Below are 21,034 nucleotides of genomic sequence, written 5' to 3' on the forward strand. Positions count from 1 at the left end.
CTGCTCTTCTCTGGGCCATTTCCAGTGTCTCCACCATTCTTTCAAATATAGCTTAACTATTACAAAGGGCTATTCTGGGAAGTCATTACTTAAAGGAAAATTGTGAAAGCATTTAAAAGTTTAAAAATGGCTACATAAATGTTAAAAAATGAAATGTTCCTGTCTAATAATGCTGATAGTGGAATTGTAGTAAATTAAATTACATCAGGTCAGAGCAAAAACCTTGAATGAGAGTCAAGCATATCAGGACCTGAGGAAAAAAACCCTTTGTTAAGAGAAAGTGATTGTGAAGAGCCAAAAATAAAACTAAGGAGAGAGAACTTTTCCTTTTACTGGCCACTAAAAATTCTCTTCTAAGATGAGGATCTAACTCTCTGGTTCAGGAAGTTGAGATACTAAAGTGAACAGAAATATCAGAGGAGCTCAGATACTTTATTAGAAAAAAAAAAGGAAAATTCATAGGATTCTATAAGGAGAGAGTTTATGTTACTGTTTTATTGGATGAAGACAGCTAACAAGTTACCAAAATATTTTAGTTGCGAGCAGGGTCCCAGTTGTTTTTTACAGTTCATTCCATTTTTAAGTCAATGATAAGAGGTAGAGTATTATAATTCCCTTTTTACTAAGATATTGACTTAGATATTATTGTTTATTTACTTATTATTTGTTTGCAAGTATAATTGCTATGCACTGTTTTATTAGTTTCAGGTGCACAATATAGTGATGCAAGAATTCTATGTATTACTCAGAGCTCATCACAGTAAGTGTACTCTTAATCCCTATCACCTATTCCACCCATCCCCCACCCAACTCCTCTCTGGCAAACACCAGTTTGATCTCTGTATTAAAGAATCTGCTTTTTGGTTTGTTCATTTGTTTTGTTTCTTAAATTCCACATAATGAGTGAAATCATATGGTATTTGTCTTTCTCTGACTGACTTATTTCAGTTAACATTTTATCCTCTAGATTCATCCATGTTGTTACAAATGGCAAGTTTCATTTTTTTATGGCTATACCATTCTTTATCTATTCATCTATGGATGGACACTCAAGTTGCTTCCGTATCTTGGCTATTGTGAATAATGCCGCCATAAACATAGGGGTGTATATATCTTTTCCAATTAGGAGTTTTATTTTATTTGGGCAAATACGCAGTACTAGAATTACTTGACCATATGATATTTCTGTTCATTTTTTTTTTGAGGAACCTCCATACTGTTTTCCACCATTGCTGCCCCAATTTGCTTTCCTGCCAACAGTGCACAAGGTTTCTTTTTCTCCACATGCTTGCCAAAACTCATTATTTCTTGTATTTTTTTTATTTTAGCCATTCTGACAGGTGCAAAGTGATATTTCATTGTGGTTTTAATTTGCATTTCCCTGATGATCAGCAGTGTTGAGCATCTTTTCATGTGTCCATTGCCTATCTGTATGTAGGTCTTCTTTGGAAAAATATCTATTAAGGGATTCTGCCTATTTTTCAATTCAATTGTTTATATTTTTGTGTTGAGTTGTATCTGTTCTTTGTATGTTTTGGATATTAACTGTTTATTGAATATACCATTTGTAAATATCTTCTCCCATTCAGTAAATTACCTTTTTTTTATCTTGTTGATGGTTTCCTTTGCTGTGCAAAACCTTTTTGCTTTGGTGTAGTCCCAATAGTTTAATTTTGCTTTTGTTTCCCTTGTAAGAGGAGACATATCTAGAAAAATATATATGTGGCTGATGTCACAGAAATTACTTCTTATGTTTTCTTTGAGGACTTTTATGGTTTCACGTATCAAATTTAGGTCTTTAAACCATTTTGGGTTTATTGTTGTATATGGTATTAGAAAGTGGTCAGGTTTCAATCTTTGGCAGGTAGTTGACCGATTTTTCCAACACCATTTGTTGAAGAAACTGTCTTTTCCCCATTTTATATCCTTGCCTCCTTTGTCATAGATTAATTGACCGTAAACGCATGGGTTTATTTCTGGACTCTCTACTCTGTTCCATTGACCATATGTCTATTTTTGTGCCAGTATCGTACTGTTTTGATTAATGCAGCTTTGTAGTATCCCTCGAAATCTGGGATTGTGCTACCTACAGCTTTGTTCTTTTTTAAGATTGCTTTGGCTATTTGGGGTCTTTTGTAGTTCTCTGCAAGTTTTAGCATTATTTGTTCTAGTTCTGTGAAAAATGTTGGTACTTTGATACGGATTGCATTAAATATGTAGATTGCTTTGGGTAGTATGGCTATTTTAATATTTGTTCTTTCAAACTGTGAGCATGGAATGTCTTTCCATTTGTTTGTATTATCTTCAATTTCTTTCATCAATGTTTTATAGTTTTCAGAATATAGGTCTTTCTTTCATCTCCTTGGTTAAGTTTATTCCTAGGAATTTTATTCTTTTTGGTGCAATTGTAAATGGCATTGTTTTATTAATTTCTCTTTCTGCTGATTCCTTATTGGTATACAAATGCAATGGATTTCTGTACACTGATTTTGTATCCTGAGACTTCACTTAATTTGTTTAATGGCTTTAGAAGTTTTTTTGGAGGAGTCTTTAGGGTTTTCTATATATAGTATCATATAATCTGGAAATAGTGAAAATTTTACTTCCTTACCAATTTAGATGCCTTTTATTTCTTTCTCTTGTCTGACTGCTGGGGCTACACTTCCAGGATGATGTTGAGTAAAAGTGGTGAGAGTGGACATCCTTGTCTTGTTCCTGACCTTAGGGGAAAAGTTCTCAGTTCTTCACCATTGAGTAGGATGTTGGCTGTGGGTTTTTCATATATGACCTTTATTATGTTGAGGTGTGTTCCCTCTAAACCTACTTTGTTGAGAATTTTTATTATAAATGGGTGTTGTACTTTGTCAAATGCTTTTTCTGAACTTAATGAAGTGATCATATGATTTTTATCCTTTCTCTTGTTGATGTGATATATTATGTTTATTGATTTGAAAATATTGAACCATCCTTGCATCCTAGGAATGAATCCCACTCGGTTGTGATGAATGATTTTTTTTTAAATTTATTGTTGGATTCAGTTTGTTAATAATTTGTTGAGGATTTTTGTATCTATGTTCATCAGAGATATTAGCCTGTACTCTTTTTTTTGTAGTGCCTTTTTTTTTGTTTGTTTGTTTGTTTGTTTGTTTTGGTATCAGGGAAATGCTAGCCTCATAGAACGAATTTGGAAGTTTTCTTCTCTTCTATTTTCTGGAATGGTTCAAAATAATGGGTATTAACTGTTCTGTACATGTTTGGTAGAATTTGCCTGTGAAGCTGTCTGGTCCTGGACCTTTGTTTTTTGGGACTTTTTGATTACTGATTCAATTTCATTGCTGGTAATTGGTATACTCAAATTTTATACTTTTTCCTGATGCAGTTTTAGGAGGTTATATGTTTCTAGGGATTGATCCATTTGTTCTAGGTGTCCAATTTTTTGGCATATAATTTTTTTATAATATTCTCTTACAATTATTTGTATTTCTGTGGTGTTGGTTGTTATTTCTCCTCTTTTATTTCTGATTTTGTTTGAGTACCACCTCTCCCTCCCCACCTTTTTTTTTTTTTTTTTTTGAGTCTGTCTAGAGGCTTATTTTATTGATTTTGTTGATATTTTGAAAGAACAATCGCCTTGTTTCAATGATCTTTTCTATTGTTTTTTAGTTTCTATATCATTTATTCCTCCCCTAATCTTCATTATCTCCTTCCTTCTACTTGTTTGAGTTTAGTTTTTTGTTCTTTTTCTAGCTCCTTTAGGTGTAAGGTTAGCTTGTTTATTTGAGATTTTTCTTGCTTCTTGAGTTAAGCCCATTTTTCTATAAACTTTTCTCTTAGAACTGCTTTTTCCTGTATCCCAAAGATGTTGAACCATTGTGGTTTCATTTTCATTTGTCTCCGTGTATTTTTTAATTTCTTCTTTGATTTCTTGATTGAACCATTCATTAGTAGCATGTTCTTTAACTTCCATATATTTTTGGTCTTTCTATATTTTTTTATTATGGTTGATTTCTAGTTTCATAGTGTTGTACTTGGAAAAGATGTGTGGTATAACTTTGATCTTTTTAAATTTGTTGAGACTTGTTCTGTGGCCTAGTATATGACCTATTCTGGAGAATGTTCCATGTCCACTTGAAAAGAATGTGTATTCTACTGTTTTTAGATGGAATGTTCCCAATATATCTGTCAAGTCCATTTGTTCCAGTGTGTCTTTCAAAGCCACCATTTCCTTGTTGATATTCTGTCTGGATGATCTATTCATTGATTTAAATGTAGTGTCAAAGGCCCCTACTATTATTGTATTACTTTCAATTTCTTCCTTTGTCTGTTAATAGTTGCTTCATATATTAAGGTGTCTCCCTGTTGGGTGCATATTTACAGTTGTCATATCCTCTCGTTGGATTTTTTTTATCATTATGTAGTGTCCTTCTTTGTCTCTTGTTATAGTTTTTGTTTTAAAGTCTATTTTGTCTGATATAAGTATTACTACCCCACCTTCCTTTTCACTTCCATTTTCATGATAAATATTTTTCCATCCCCTCACTCTAAATCTGCAGGTGTCTTTGATCCGAAGTGAATCTCTTCAGCATATAGATAGATGGGTTTTGTTTTTTTAGTCTATGCCTTTAGATCATAGCATTTAGTCCATTTAAATTCAAAGTCACTATTGATAGGTATGTTCTTACTGCCATTTGCTCCTTGTGTTACAATTGTTTTTGTAGTTCTTTGTTCCTTTCTTCTTTTTTTGATCACATCCCTTGTGGTTTTATGGCTTTCTTTAGTGATATTATTGGATTACCTTACTTATTTTCTGCCTATCTATTACAGGTTTTTGATTTGTGGTTGCCATTAGGTTCATATATAACTTATGCATATAGCTTTCTATATTAAGTAGATGGTCACTTAAGTTTGAAGCCATTCTAAAAGCATTAAATTTTTATTTCCTACCTATATTTTATGTATATGCTGTCATACTTTACATCCTTTTATTTTGTGGTTCCTTGGCTGATTTTTGTAGATATAATTGATTTTACTCCTTTTGTGTTTAACCTTCATACAGGTTTTAGAAGTGATTAATCTACGTTTATATTTGTATTTATCTGTGCAATTTTTTTCTTTCCTACTGTTCTTACTGCTGATTATGGTCTTTTTCCCCAATGAATTCTCTCTAGCATTTCTTGTAAGGCTGGTGTAGGGGCAGCCATTTCTTTTAACTTTTGTTTTTATGGGAAACTCTTTATCTCTCCTTCTATTCTAAATGATAGTCTTGTTGGGTAGAGTATTCTTGGTTGCAGGTTTTTTCCTTTCAGCTCTTTGAATGTATATCATATCACTTCCTTTGGCCTGCAAAATTTCTGCTGAAAATTCAGCTGATAGACCTATGGGGTTTTCCTTGTATGTTATTTTTTGCTTCCCTCCTGCTGCTTTTAAAAGTCTCTCTTTATCACTACTTTTTACCTTTTTTTTTTTATTATTATGTGGCTTGGTTTGGACCTCCTTGGGTTATTTTGGGGGCAGGGCTCTCTGGGCCTCCAGTATCTAGATATCTCTTTCCTTTACCATAATAGAGAAGGTTTTCAGCAATAATTTCTTCTAATAAAATTTCTGCCTCCTTTTCTCTCCTTTTTCCAAGATCACTATAATACAAGTTATTATGGTTGATGATTTCTCTTAGTTCCCCTAATCTACTCTCACTTTTTATTATTCCTTTTTCTTTTTGCTGTTCAGCTTGGTGGCTTTCCAAAATGCTGTCTTCCAGTTCAGTGATCTGTTCTTCTACCTCTAATGCCCTCTAGCATATTTTTAATTTCAGTTTTTGAGTTCTTCATCTCTGATTGGTTCTTTTTTATATCTTCTATCTCCCTGTTGAAGGTCTCACTGAGATCCTCCACTCTTTTCTCAAGTACACTGAGTACCTTTATGATCATTGCTTTGAATTCATTTTCAGATATATTGCTGATCTCCATTTCATTTATTTCTTTTGCTGTGATTTTGTCCTGTTCCTTCATTTGGGACATATTCTTGTCTCCTCATTTTGTCTAACTCTCTGTTTCTATATATTAGGAAAGTCAGCTATATCTCCTGATCTTAAAAGTAAGACCTTATAAGGAAGTGGTTCTGTGGTACCCTGTAGTGCAATACCCCTTGTTCAATACTGGTGCTTCAGGGCTATCTGCTATGGGGGTTGCATGTGGCTGAGCCACATTTACCTTCAATCCATTGCAGTGGCCTATTTTGTCTGTTGTGGGCAGGGTTTGGTGCCTGTGCTGTTAATAGGCCAGTCTGGGGGTTCCCTGGGCTTATAGTTGGGTAGTGTCTGCAGTCAGACCAGATGCCTGCCCTCAGCCAGTTTTCTTTTCTTTTTTTATTATGAAATCTATTGTCAAATTGGTTTCCATACAACACCCAGTGCTCATCCTAACAGGTGCCCTCCTCGATGCCCATCACTCACTTTCCCCTCCCTCCTACCCCCCCCCCCCCATCAATCCTCAGTTTATTCTCAGTTTTTAAGAGTCTCTTATGGTTTAGGCTCAGCCAGTTTTCCAGGGGTGTGGTCACACTGAATTACAGGGTGCTTTCTCTGCAATGTACCCTGAGCAGCTTTTATTGGTGGGTAGAACCTACAGTCAAATCACATGTCTGCCCCTAAATTATCTGCTGGGGCTACAACTGAACTCGTGTGTGTGGTTCTCTCTCCTGTCTCCAGGGAAGGGGGCACTTTGGAGTGGCACTGGTCCCTTTAGGCACACTTGCAGAATGTGATATGGTAGGAGCTGCTCTGAAGGAACTCCTGCCAAGGGGGGCGGGTTGGATAGGGCAGATCCATAGGGTATGAAGTATTAGAAAGGTAGGTGGAGAATGTTTAGTCTCATTTGCAAAAGCGTCTAGCTATGTAGGCTGAAAGGGGGTACAGAAGTGGCATTTGCCAGCTCTTTTGTTCTTGGAGGAGTTATAAAGAACCCTGGCCCTCCAGCACACATTCTGAGATTAGTGAATAAATCTTCATGTATCTCCTCCGTGTTTTTCAAACTGCTACACCTATGTTGTATCTTAGCAGAGTTGTTTTTTAAGCTGGATCTTTAAGGACAGGGGCTCAGTTTCTTATTAGTTTCCCCATGTCTGGGGTGCTTGGTGTGAGTCTGCTCCTCCTCTTTCTTCATGCTTGTGGTAGCCCTCTTGTTTGTGGTTAGGCATGCCAGGAGTTTGGTTCCCATCCACACCTCTGCCCTCTTACCTTTTCAAACTGGCCTCCTGTCTATGATTGACTAGGGAAAGTCTGTTCTGCCAGTCTTCAGGTTGTTTTCTGATGTGGCTGTTTTCTAGGTGTTTCCATGGGATGAGTTGAGCTTAGGGCCTTCCTACTCTATAATCTTTTCAGAAGTCTCTACTGACTTTGATTTTAATCCAACTTGGCAGGATCCTAAAGCTTTGTTTTCCACTACATGATGTTATAGGAAATTTTCTAGCAAAAAATTAATGTTCCAGAGAAATTCTACATTTACATGTATATTTGTATGTTTTACAGGTCAAATTTTTGACAATCTGTTTGTAAATTTGTGAGTTTAGGATGCTCTATACCTGAAGAAAATAACCTTCAAAAACCATTACTTGATCTATTGATTCAATGGTATTAAACTGAATACATCCCTGCAGAAAAACAGGTTATTTTTTAATGAGAAAGGCTTGAGGTATTTCTGATGCATGAGAATAGGATGATAGAGTTTGGAAAAAGTCTAATTTTGCATAAGCAAGTTGATAAGATTTATTTAATGGTTGACATGCATTCTTGCATATATTTTATCCCAATTTTCCCCTCAAATGTAATTATGTCTACTTGTAGTATCTCTGACAGAGGTAGCCTGACATGAAGAGCGTCTCATTTCTGGGTTTGAACACACTGGATTTTAATCAGGTATCATGTTCAGCCTTCTAACTATGGAGTAGTAAAGGATTCATAATGTTCCTTTTTTATATGTCTACTTCACATTTTTCTGAGTTTTCAATATTGCACATAAACCTCTGTTTAATTAAATGCAGTTGATAGGTTGGCTTAAGAAATTCTGACTTGTCCTAGATCACTTTGTCAATAACAGCAGAAGTTCTGCCAATTAGCATTGTGTGATTGCTGAATGCCAGGTATCATGCCAAGCACTTTTTACACATTACTTCCATGTTAAACTAAGTTTTATAAGCTGAAAAAGGTGTTTCCTGCCTTAAGTGATATCCTAATCAATCTGAAGGTAATTAATTCATTGTCGAATGCTAGTTGAGTATCTAATGATATGTAACATTTTCATTATTATTCAGTTAGAAATATTTTCTAATTTTCTATTTTCCTAGTGAATCAAACTCTTTAGTTACATATGGATCTTTTTAGTTCCATAACTTTTTGCTGTTATATCTGATAATACAAACTTTTTTGGTTTGAATTTAACTTGCATATATTTTCTATCTTGTCACTTAAATGTTTTCTGCTTTCTTAAGTTTCCAGTGTCTATTTCTTGCAATAGAATATGGCTACATTTTTTAAAATCTTTGTAGACTCTTTATCTTGGTAGATAATCTTTGTCTTTTAACTGAGGTGATTAAAAATATTAATACTGCTGATGTATTTGGATTTTTCTAAAATCTTGTTTTTGTCCTATTTCTTCCTTCTCTCTTTACAATTTTTTTCTTTTGTTTTTTCTTCTTTTTCTTATGGGGTAGTCAATGTTTCTTTCCTTTTGTTTTTCCTCACTACAACTCCCGTATTCACTTTTTTGGTGGTTATTTTTCCTATATTTACTTATTCATTGGTAACTTTTGAAGTAAACCAAGTTATTTACCTTTTCTAAGCAAAGCTTTGAAGTGCTGAAAGTAACAACTCAGATCACTACTTTCTCAATATATATGCCATAAATATATCCAATACATATGTCAAATTCTTTAGGTTGATTCTATTTCCCCTCCCCACCTCACAAATTAGACATTGTAACTATTTTTATATGGTTATGTTAGTTTGGATTTACCCATCTATTTATCAAATCTTTGTACTTTGTTTCTTATCTTCCAGATCCCACGCTTTGAGTTATTTTCCTTCTACTCGAATCACATCTTTCAGAATTTCTTTTAGTGAAGTCTCTTGTAGATAAATTCATTTAGTTTTGTTTGTGTGGAAATGTCTTCATTTTTCTTCATTCTTGAAAAATAGTTTAGCTTGGCATAGAATTCCAGATGGAGAGTTGTTTTCTCTTGGCATAGGAAAGCTATTTTTTTTTTCTCTAACTACCAGCTTCTCTTGCTAATGTTGAAAAGTCAGGATATCTTGAGTAGAGCTCCCCCTGTGGATGTTGGGATACAGAGGCCTCTGCTTACTGGGGCTGGTGGGCTAGCAATAGGTAGGTTTTCAATTTCCTATGCCTAAGGGGACTTGGAGAAATCTCTCTGCAAAGCACTTTCCTTGGAACTTCATAGCCTTAGGGATTTCAAAGACTCCATTCACCTATGCAGCTTCTTCACACCATCAAGGGCATATCCACTGCTCCAGCATCTGTGCTCTGAGCCCTGTATTGTTAGTTCCCATGTTCTCTTCCCGACCGGGGCAGAGAAAATTCCATACCAAGGCTTTCTGTAAGAAACACTCAGTGAGCCTGAGGCTCTATTGCACTCTTCATGACCCATCTACCTACTGGCCCCAGACACTCAGGAAAGTTCAAAGGTTCAGAGAAGCTATTTCCAATTCAAGCTGCCACTATTCTAAAATGCTGGAATCCAGTGCTATTTCTAAGAATTGGAGGGAGATTTCAGAAAGGCCTTATGATTTGTGGACATGCTTGCCAGCAGATAGATGCTAATTCAGATAAAGTATCAAATTCCTTCATAGTGCTATTGTCAATGAGCACTCGCATTATCTTTCCTGATTTTCAATTGGAGTGCATGGTTGCTATTGTTTTGTTGGGTGTGTGTATGTGTGTATGTGTGTGTGTGTATTTGTGTGAAAGACACACAGACACACACACAGATTATTCTACAGAAGAATATTTTCTCTGTTTCTGAAGCTTTATTGTGCTGGCATATAAAACCTTTCGATGCTTCTCTTTGAGATAATGTAAAAATTATGTTAATATCTATAAAGTATTTGCTGAGAGGCAGTGTAAAAACTGGGCTTCATGATCATTCAAAACGAGTTCTTTTTATCTGAATCTGTCTTTTTATTAGTTGAGTGACATTAGGCAAGTTTCATTTACCACATGTCCTCATCTGTGAAATAGACATAACAATAAACCACCTCCCAGAGCCTTGGTGAAGATTAAAAGAACAGACTTACAGTTTCTGGTTCTGCATGTAAGGAGCTTGAAAGTCACCATTATGTCTCAACAACAAGTAAAAGATGAACTGACTTGAAAATCAACAACTGTTATTCGATCTGTGAAAGCAGTGAGTACAGAGGGCACACCATAACCCCCACGATTAGAGAGACGGGCAGGCAAGTATAGGGAGTCACAGCTTACTGGAGCAGAAATCTCCACCAAGCCAGCACTGGGATAGAAAAATCTGAACTACAACTGACAATTGATGAGGCTCAGTGAGGAGAAGTCTGCAAGTTAAAACATCAGGGGTCCCAGTAATAAGAGAGGCCCTCAATTTTGTGAGATTTATCTCCAGGTGTTCAACCAGGTTCACATAAGTATCAGGGAAAAATTCCCTGTGCTTCCAGCAGGGGGGTGGGGGGGGGGAGGGAAAAGCAATTATTTTGAAATACACCAGAGCACTTTGTTCTTAGCAAGGCCTGACCTCAGGGGATACTAGTTAATTGGAGCCTCACCTGCTGCAGAATTATCAGAGCCTAACTGACCTGGGGGAGAGGAAATACCAAACTGCAGCCCACTGTTGCCACCCTCTTCTCTGTAAAGTAGATGGGGGAAACAACCTAAAAACACCTGTGAATTTCACGGTGTAAAGGCATAGGCTCACTAATCGCTGAGACCTAATCACAGAATTATGGAACACTTTACCCCCCCCCCCCACACACACAGCTTACACTTTATGAAAATCCTATTTACAACATTTCCTTTTGCTCCATACATCATGTTCAACTACAGAGGAAAAATTATAAGACATGCCAAAAGGCAAAAACGCAATTTGAAGAGACAGAGCAGACCAAGCATCAAAACCAGAAGTGGCAAGGAAATTAGAATTATCAGACTGGGACTTTAAAACAACTATTATTAATAAGGGCTCTAATGGATAAAGTAGACCATGTGCAGGAATAGATGGGCAAATGTGAGCGGAGAGATGGAAATCCTAAGGAAAAACAAAAAAAAAAAAGAAATGCTACATATCAAAAATACTGTAACAGAAATGAATGCCTTTGAGAAGCTAATTAGCAGATTGAGGACCGCTGAGGAAAGAATCTCTGTGCTTGAGGATATCACAATAGAAACCTCCAAGCCTATAGAGGTGACAAAGGTGACAAAGAGTCACATCCAACATCTCTCAGAAACCATGCAAGCAAGAAAAGAGAGGAGTGAAATGATTAAAGGGTTGAGAGAAAATAACCACCAACCTGGAATTCTGTACCCTATGAAATCATCCTTCAAGAGTGAAGGAAAATTGTGGTGCCTGGGTGACTCAGTCACTTAAGCGTCCAACTCTAGGTTCTGCGCAGGTCATGATCTCATAGTTCATGAGATAGAGCCCCATGTCAGACTCTATGCTCTCAGCATGGAACCTGCTTGGGATTCTCTCTGTTCCCCCCCCCCCCCAAAGTAAATAAAGAAACTTTAAAAAAATAGTGAAGGAATAATACTTTCTCAGACAAATAAAAATTGAGGGACTTTATTGCCAGTAGAACTGCTGTGTAAGAAATGTTGAAAGAAGTTCTTTAGTGACAAGGAAAATAAGATAGGTCAGAAACTTGGATCTACATAAATAAAAGGAAGAATAATGAAGAAGCAATAAAGGTAAAAGAAAAACTTTTGCTTTTCTTATTCATAATTGATGTAACAGATCAAAGTGTGTATAATAATAATAGCAACAATGTATTTGATTATGTATGCCTATGTATATATCCTATGTATCATATGTATACTTATTTATCAGTGAAATGAATGACAACAAAGATACAAGGGACAGGAGGGAGGAATTAGGATTATTTTGATATTATAAGGTATTCACATGACCTGTGAAGTGCTGTAGTGTTATTTGAAAATGGACTTGGATTAGCTGTAAATATATACTATAATCTCCTGGGCAACCCCTAAAAAAGTGAAAAAAAGAAGCTGAGATATGTTAAGAAAGAAAAGAAAATGGAACCATATATAATGCTCAATTAAAACCACAAAAGGCAGAAAAATCGTGGAAGACAAAAACAGGAATAAAGAACAAGAGCAACAAATAGAAAACAGTAACAAATGTGGTACATATAAATCTAACTATATCAATAATCACTTTGTTTTTTAAAGAAAATATTAAAATTGGGCCGCTTGGGTGGCTCAGTTAAGCGGCCGACTTCGGCTCAGGTTATGATCTCACAGCTTGTGAGTTGGAGCCCTGCATTGGGCTCTGTGCTGACAGCTTGGAGCCTGGAGCCTGCTTCTGTTTCTGCGTCTCCCTCTCTCTCTGCCCCTCTCCCATTTGCGCTCTGTCTCTCTCTGCCTTTCAAAAATGAATAAATGTTAAAAAAAATAAAACAAAATATTAAAATATATTTGACATGACACATTGTTTTAAGATGTTCAACATATTAATTTGATATATTTATGTATTGTTATATGATTGCCATTATAGTGATAATTAGCACCTCTATAGCATTACATAATTATCCTTTTTGTTTAGTGATCAGGTAATTAAATTCTAGCTTCTTATCAAGTTTGGTGACATAATACAATATTGTCCATATTCACTATTCTGTGCGTTAGATCTCTAGGGCTTATTTAGTACTCAGTGTAAGTTTGTGCCCTTAAACAATAACTGTCCTATCCCCCACGCTCCATCCACTGAGAACCACAGTTTTACCCTACGTTTTTATGAATTTGGGTTTTTGTTTTTTTTTAGATTTCACACTATAAGTGATATCATATGTACTTGTGTTTCTCTATCTGACTTATTTCACTTAGCAGAATATGCTCAAGGTCCATCCATGTTGTTACAAATGGCAGGATGTTTTTCTTTATCATGGCTGTATAATATTCTATTCATTCATCTACTAATGGGCACTTAGGTTGCTTCTATATTTTAGCTTTTGAGAATAATGCTGTCATAAACATGGAAGTACATATATCTCTCCAATATCCTATTTTCATTCCCTTTGGGAATATGCCTAGAAATGGAATTGTTGGATCATATGGTAAATCTGTTTAATTTTATGAGGTACCTCCATATTTCCATAGTGGTTGACCCAAATTACACTCCCCAAAACAGTGTACAAAGGTTTTCTTGTCTTCATATACTTTCCAACAGTTGTTATGTTCTATTTTCATGACAGCCATTCTAACAGATGTAAGGTGATATCTTGTTGTGGTTTTGATGTGCATTTCCCTGGTGATGTTGAACATCTTTCACGTACCTTTGGCCATTTGGATGTCTTTTTTTTTTTTTTTTTTGAAAAATGCCTATTTGTTTCTTTTGACCATTTTAAAATAGAATTGTTTGTTTTGTTGTAATGGAGTTGTGTGAGTTCTTTATATATTTTAGATATTGACCCCTTATCCAGTAACGTGGTTTGCAAAAATTTTCTCACATTCTGTAGGTTGTCTTTTAATTTTGTTGAAGTTAATTTTGCTGTGCAAAAGTTTTTAAGTTTGATCTAGTCTAATTTGTTGGTTTTTTGCTTTCGTTGTTTATACTTTTGGCGTCCTATCCAAAAAATCATTGCCAAGACCAATATTGATGAACATCTTTGTTGTGTTTTCCTCTAGGAGTTTTATGACATCAAATCTTATGTTTAAGTCTTTGATCCATTTTGAGTTAATTTTTATGAGTAGTGTAAGATAGGGGTCCACTTTCGTTGTTCTGCATATGCTTATCTAGTTTTCTGAGCAGCACTTGAAGAGACTATCTTTTCCCCATTTGGCATGATTGACTCTCATTGAATATTAGTTGAACTTTATGTGAGATTTTAATTCTGAGCTCTCTATTCTCAGTTTATCAATTTTTTTTTCCGGTATCATACTGTTTTTATTGCTATAGATTTGTATTATAGTTTGAAATTAGTTGGTGTGATATCTCTGGCTTTGTTGTTTTTCCTCAGGATTGTTTTGGCTGTTTGGGTCTCTTGTGGTTCCATACAAACTTTTATTAGAGTGGTGACAGTGAGCATCCTTGTCTTCTTCCTGATCTTAGAAGAAAAATTTTCAATTTTTCTCCATTGAGTATAATGTTAGCTGTTGATTTGTTGTGTATGACTTTTATTACATTGAGGTATGTTTCTTCTTTACCCAATCTGTTGAGGGTTTTTATCATAAAAGTATGTTGTATTTTGTCAAATGGTATTTCTGCTATCTATTGAGATGATCATGTGCTTTTTATTTTTATTAATGCAACATATTACATTTATTGATTTGCATTTGTTAAACCATCCTTGCATTCCAGAGATAAGTCTCACTTGATTATACGTATAGTCCAATTAATGTGTTCTTGAACTCAGTGTGCTGACATTTTGTTGAGAATTTTTGCATTTATATTCATCAGTGATATTGGTGTATAGTTTTGTAGTTATGTCCTTATCTGGATTTGGTATCAGCATAATGCTGGCCTTGTAGAATGAGTTTGGAAGAGTTTCTTACTCCTCAATCTTTTTGGAAGAATTTGAGAAGGATTGGTGTTAATTCTCCTTTAAATATTTGGTAGTAGTCACAGTGAAGCCATCTGGTCCTGGGGTTTTCTGTGTTGGGAAGTTTTTGATCTCTGATTCAATCTCTATTATTCTCTATTCAATCTTTATTAGTTCCTTCTTTTTGTTATTTTTGAGCTTAATTTGTTCCTTTTCCAGTTTTTTGAGAGGTAAAGTTAGGTTGTTTATTTGAGATCTTTCTGATTTCTTAATATATGCATTTATTGCTATAAACTTTTGTTCTCAGAAATGCTACCATATCTCTTAAGTTTTGATATGTTGTCTTTCCCTTTTCGTTTGTTTTGAGATAATTTTTTATTTCCCTTTTGATATCTTCTTTGATCCATTGGTTGTTCAGAAGTTTGTCATGTAGTTTCCACATATCTGTAGATTTTCCAGCTTTTCTCATTCATATCTAGTTTAATACCACTGTAGTCAGAAAAAATAGTTGCTATGATTTCAATCTTATTAAATTTGCTAAGATTTGCTTTTTGTCTTACCAAATGATCTATCCTGGAGAATGTTACTCGTGCACTTGAGAAGAATATGTATTCTGCTATTGTTTGACAGAATTTTATATATATGTACATATATAAAATTATATGTATATATAAAATCCACTATATTACGTTATATCTTATAATATATATTATGTATAAAACCATTATAAATTATATATAATTCCAACATTTATATATTCCATTTAGTCTGAAGTATGGTTCATTTAAGAAACTTTTTTTTAATGTTTATCTATTTTTGAGAGACACAGAGAGAGTATGAGCAGGGAAGAGGCAGAGAGAGAGGGAGACACATAATCCAAAGCAGGCTCCAGGCTCTGAGCTGTCAGCACAGAGCCCAATGCAGGGCTCAAACCCACAAACCATGAGATCATAACCTAAGCAGAAGTCGGACACTCAACCCGCTGAGCCACCCTTTATCCCCAAATATGGTTCATTTCTAATGTTCCTTGTTGATTTTCTGTTTGGATAGTCTATCCACTGCTACAGTGGGGTATTCCTTTTTTTTTTACTATTGTATTTTTGTATATTTCTCCTTTAAACCTCTTAGTACTTGCTTAATATCTCAATGCTCTGAGGTTGGATGCATATATATTTACAACTGTTATATCTTTTTGATGTATTGACCCTTTTATCATTATATAATAACCTTCTTAGTCTCTTATTACCACTTCGGCTTGAAGTTTATTTTGTCTCATGCAAGTATGGTAATTCCTGCTTTCTTTAGATTTCTACTTGCATGGAATACCTTCCATCCTTTTACTTTGAGCTTATGTATTTCTCTAAAGCTGAAATGAGACTCTGGTAGGCAGCATATGATTGGAATTTTGGGGGGAAGAGAGATATAGAGAGTACCTGTGCATGTGTGCCAGGGAGCAGTAGAGAGAGAGAGGGAGAGAGAGAATCTTAAGCACTCTCCACACCTAGCACAGAGGCTGATGTGGGGCTTGATCTGAGGACCTCGAGATCATGACCTGAGCTAAAATCAAGAGTTAGATGCTTAACCAACTGAGGCACCCAGGAACCCTGGATTTTTTTTTTTAAATCCATCCAGCCAGCCATTCTGCCTTTTGATTAGTAAGATCAATCTATTTACATTTAGAGAGATTGTTGATATGTAAGAACTTGCTGCTGCCATCTTATATTTTAACTTCTGGTTATTTTGTCTCTCCATTTTTTCTTTTTCCTTCATTTAAGTTTGTGGTTTTCCATGGTGATTTGCTCTGTCTGCCTCTGTTATGTTTTGTGACTCTACTCTAGATTTTTACTTTTGGGTTACTACGAAGCCTACATAAAACATCTCGTAGGTAAAATACTCCATTTTATGGTGATAGCAATTTATTTCCATTTTTCTATAAAGATTCCACCTTTTTATTCCTCCCCCTTTTATATTTTGATGTCACAATTTACTTCTATTTATGCTGTGAATTTGTTAACAAATTATAGTACAGATAGTCTCTAAGTTGCGATGGTTTGACTTAAGATTTTTTGACTTAGGATGGTGTGAACACTATAAGCATTTGATAGGAACTGCACTTCAAATTTTGACTTTTGATCTTTTCCCAGGCCAGCAATATTTTGGGTGATCCTCTTGTGATGCTGTGCAGTGGCAGCAAGCTACAGCTCCCAGTCAACCATGTTATTATGAAGGTAAACAACCCATACACTTCCAACAATTCTCAACCCATGCAACCATTCTCTTTTTTCACTTTCACTGCAGGATTCAATAAATTACATGAGATTTTCAGCACTTTATTATAAAATAGGTTTTGTGTTAGATAGTTTTGCCCAGGGCAGGCTAATGTAAGTGTTCTCAGATAGGCTAGGCTAAGCTATGATATTCAGTACATTAGGCATATTAAATGCACTTTTGACTTACAATTCAACCTATGATGGGTTTATCAGGATGTAACCTCATCATAAGTAGAGGAGTAGAGGAAGATCTGTAACAATCGTTATTTTTAATGCTCTTTTCCTTTAACCTGTATAATTAAGGTTTTAACACCTTGTCCAAGCATAGACTTAAAAGTTTTCTAATCTGAATATTTTTTATCTTTATCAGAGTGTTAGGTATTTTCGTATGTTTTTAATGGCACTAATTAGCATCTTTTTGTTTTAGCTTGAGGAACTCCTTTTAGCATTTTTTGTAAGGTAGGTCCTGTGGTAGTAATCTCTCTCAGCCTTTTTAAAAAATGTTTGTTTATTTATTTTGAGAGAGAGAGAGCTCACGAGTGTGGGAGGGGCAGACAATGAGGGAGAGAGAGAATCCTAAGTAGGCTCCACACTGTTACTGTAGAGCCTGATGTGGGGCTCTATCTCATAAACTGTGAGATCATGACCTGAGCCAAAACCAAGAGTTGGACACTTAACTGACTGAGCCACCCAGGTACACCTCCCTTAGCTTTTGATTGTCTGGGAAAGACTATATTTGTCCTTCATATCTGAATGATAAATTTACCGCATGAAATATTCTTGGCTGGCATTTTTCATCTTTCAACCCTTTGAATATGTCATTCCACTGTTTACTGGCATGTAGAGTTTCTGCTTGGAAATCTACTGATAGAATAATGGGAGTTTGTTTTTAGGTTACATTCCCTCCCCCTGCCTTCTTCCCCAGCTGCTTTAAATATCTTTTTTTTGACCATTTATTTTTGACAGTTTCATTATTATGTGCCTAGGAAAATTATTTGCATTGAGGTAATAGTATATAGGATTTTATGTCCAATTCCTTCCCACATTTGGAAAATACTCACCTATTATTTCTTTACATAAACTCTGCCCTTTGGCTGTCTGCTCAAATCTGATAGCTCTGATAGGGTGCTTTCACTTAAAAAAAAAGTCACAGAACTCTTCTTTCTTATGGCTGAGCAATATCCCATTACACACACACACACACACACACACACACACACACCCACCCACCCACCACATTTTTTTATCCATTTGCAGTTGATGATGGCCATTTGGGGTCTTTATATAATTTTTCTATTATTGATAAGGCTGCTATAAATATTGTGGTGCATGTATCCATTTGAATCAGTATTTTTGTATCCTTTGGGTAAATACCTAGTACTATAATTGCTGGGTCATAGGGTAGCTCTATTTTTAACTTTTTGAGGAAACTCCATGCTGCCTTCCAGAGTGGCTGGCTGGATCAGTTTGCATTCCCACCAAAAGTGTAAGAGGGTTCCTCTTCCTCCACATCCTCACCAACACCTGTTTTCTGTGTTTTTAATTTTAGTCATTCTGACAGGTGTGAGTGTGATATTATAGTTTTGAGTTGTATTTCTCCTATGATGAGTGATATTAAACAAATTTTACTGTGTCTGTTGGCTACCTGTATGTCTTCTTTGGAAAAATGTTTATTCATTTCTTCTGCCCAATTTTAACGGGATTATTTGTTTTTTTGCATGATGAGTTTGCTAAATTCTTCATAGATTTTGTATACTAACCTTTTATTGGATAAATCATTTGTAAATATTTTCTACCATTCCATAGGTTGCCTTTTAGCTGTGTTGATTGTTTTCTTGGCTGGGCAAAAGCTTTTTGTTTTGATTAAGTCTCAGTAGTTCATTTTTGCTTTTGTTTCTCTTGCCTCAGGGAACATATCTAGTAAGAAGTTGCTATGGCCGATGTCAAAGAGGTTACTGCCTATGTCCTCCTCTAGGATTTTGATGGTGTTGTGTCTCACATTTAGATCTTTAAACCGTTTTGAATTAATTTTTGTGTTTGGTGTAGGAAAGTGGTGCAGTTCATTCATCTGCATGTTACTCTCCGGTTTTCCCAATGTCATTTGTTGAAGATACAATCTTTTTCCCATTGGATATTCTTTCCTGGTTTGTTGAAGATTAGTTGACCATATAGTTGTGGGTTCATTTCTGGATTTTCTGTTCATTTCCATTGATCTGTGTCTATTTTTGTGTCAGTACCATACTGTTTTGATCTCTACAGCTTTGTAATATAACTTGAATTCCAGAATTGTGTTTGCCTCCAGCTTTGCTTTGGTTTTTCAAGATTGTTTTGGCTATTCGGGATCTTTTGTGGTTTCATACAAAGTTAGGATTGTTTGGTCTAGCTCTGTGAAAAGTGCTGGTGGTATTTTGGTAGAATTTCATTAAATGTGTATATTGCTTTGGGTAGTATAGACATTTTTAACAATATTTGTTCTGCTAATCAATGAGCATGGAATGTTTTTCCATTTGTTTGTGTCATATTTAGTTTCTTTCACAAATATTTTATAGTTTTCGGAGTACAGATCTTTGGTTAGGTATCTCATTCTTTTTGGTGCAATTGTGAATGAGAATGATTCCTTAATTTCTATTTATGCCATGTCATTATTTGTGTGTAGAAATGATACAGATTTCTGCATATTGATTTTGTATGCTGTGACATTAGTGAATTCGTTTATCAGTTCTAGCAGTTTTTTGGTGGAGTGTCTTGGGTTTTCCATATAGAGTATAATGTCATCAGCAAATAGTGAAAGTTTGACTTCTTCCTTGCTTTTTCTTTTTATTGTCTGATTGCTGAGGCTAGAACTTCTAGTTCTATGTTCAATATGAGTGGTGACAGTGGATATACCTGTCTTGTTCCCTCCTGACTGCAGAGGAAAAGCTCTCAGTTTTTGCCCATTGAGTAGTATAGTAACTATGGATTTTTATATATGGCTTTTATGATATTCATTTATGTTCCCTCTATCCCTACTTTTAAAAGACATTTTTTAAAATTTTTATTTATTTCTGAGAGAGAGAGAGAGAGAGAGAGAGAGAGAATAGGGGAGGGACAGAGAGACATGGAGACACAGAATCCAAAGCAGGCTCCAGGCTCTGAACTGTCAGCACAGGGCCTGATGCGGGGCTCGAACTTGTGAACTGCAATATCATGACCTGAGCTGAAGTTGGACACTCAACTGACTGAGCCACCCAGGCGTCCCAGTCCGTACTTTTTAAAAGTATTTTTATTACTAATGGATGTTGAATTTTGTCAAATGCTTTTTCTGCACCTATTGAGAGGATCGTACAGTTCTTATCCTTTCTTTTTTTTTTAATGACTGTATTTTATTTATTTATTTATTTAGAGTGGAAGTGGGGGAGTAGCAGAGAGAGAGGAAGAGAGAATCCCAAACAGGTTCCATGCTGTCAGCTCCGAGCCTGACACAGGGCTCAATCCCATGAACTGTAGATCATGACCTCAGCTGAAATCAAGAATTGGAGGCTTATTCAACTGAGGCATCGAGGTGCCCCTCTTATCCTTTCTCTTATTAATGTGGTGTATGAAGCTGATTGATTTGCAAATATTGAACCAGTATTGCAACTCAGGAATAAATCCCAGTTGATTGTGGGAGTGATTTTTTTAATTTCATGTTGGATTCTATTTGCAACTTTTGTTGAGAATTTTTACATATATGTTCATTAGGGATATTGGCCTGTAGTTATCTTTCTTAGTGAAGTCTTTGTCTGGTTTTGCTATCAGGGTAATGCTGTCCTCATAGAACAACTTTGGAAGTTTTCTTTTCATTTCTAAATTTTTGAATAGTTTGAGAAGAATAGAACTGAATAGAATGAAGAGGAGAATAGAATGAAGAGAAGAATAGAATGAAGAAAACTCTTCATTAAGTGGTTGGTAGAATTTTCAGTCATCTGGCCCTGGACTTTTGTAGGGAGATTTTTGATTACTAATTCAATTTCTTTCCTGGTTAATGATCTGTTCA

The sequence above is a fragment of the Panthera onca genome, chromosome D1, assembly GCF_046562875.1.
Source record: "Panthera onca isolate mPanOnc1 chromosome D1, mPanOnc1 haplotype 2, whole genome shotgun sequence".
Taxonomy (NCBI): domain Eukaryota; kingdom Metazoa; phylum Chordata; class Mammalia; order Carnivora; family Felidae; genus Panthera; species Panthera onca.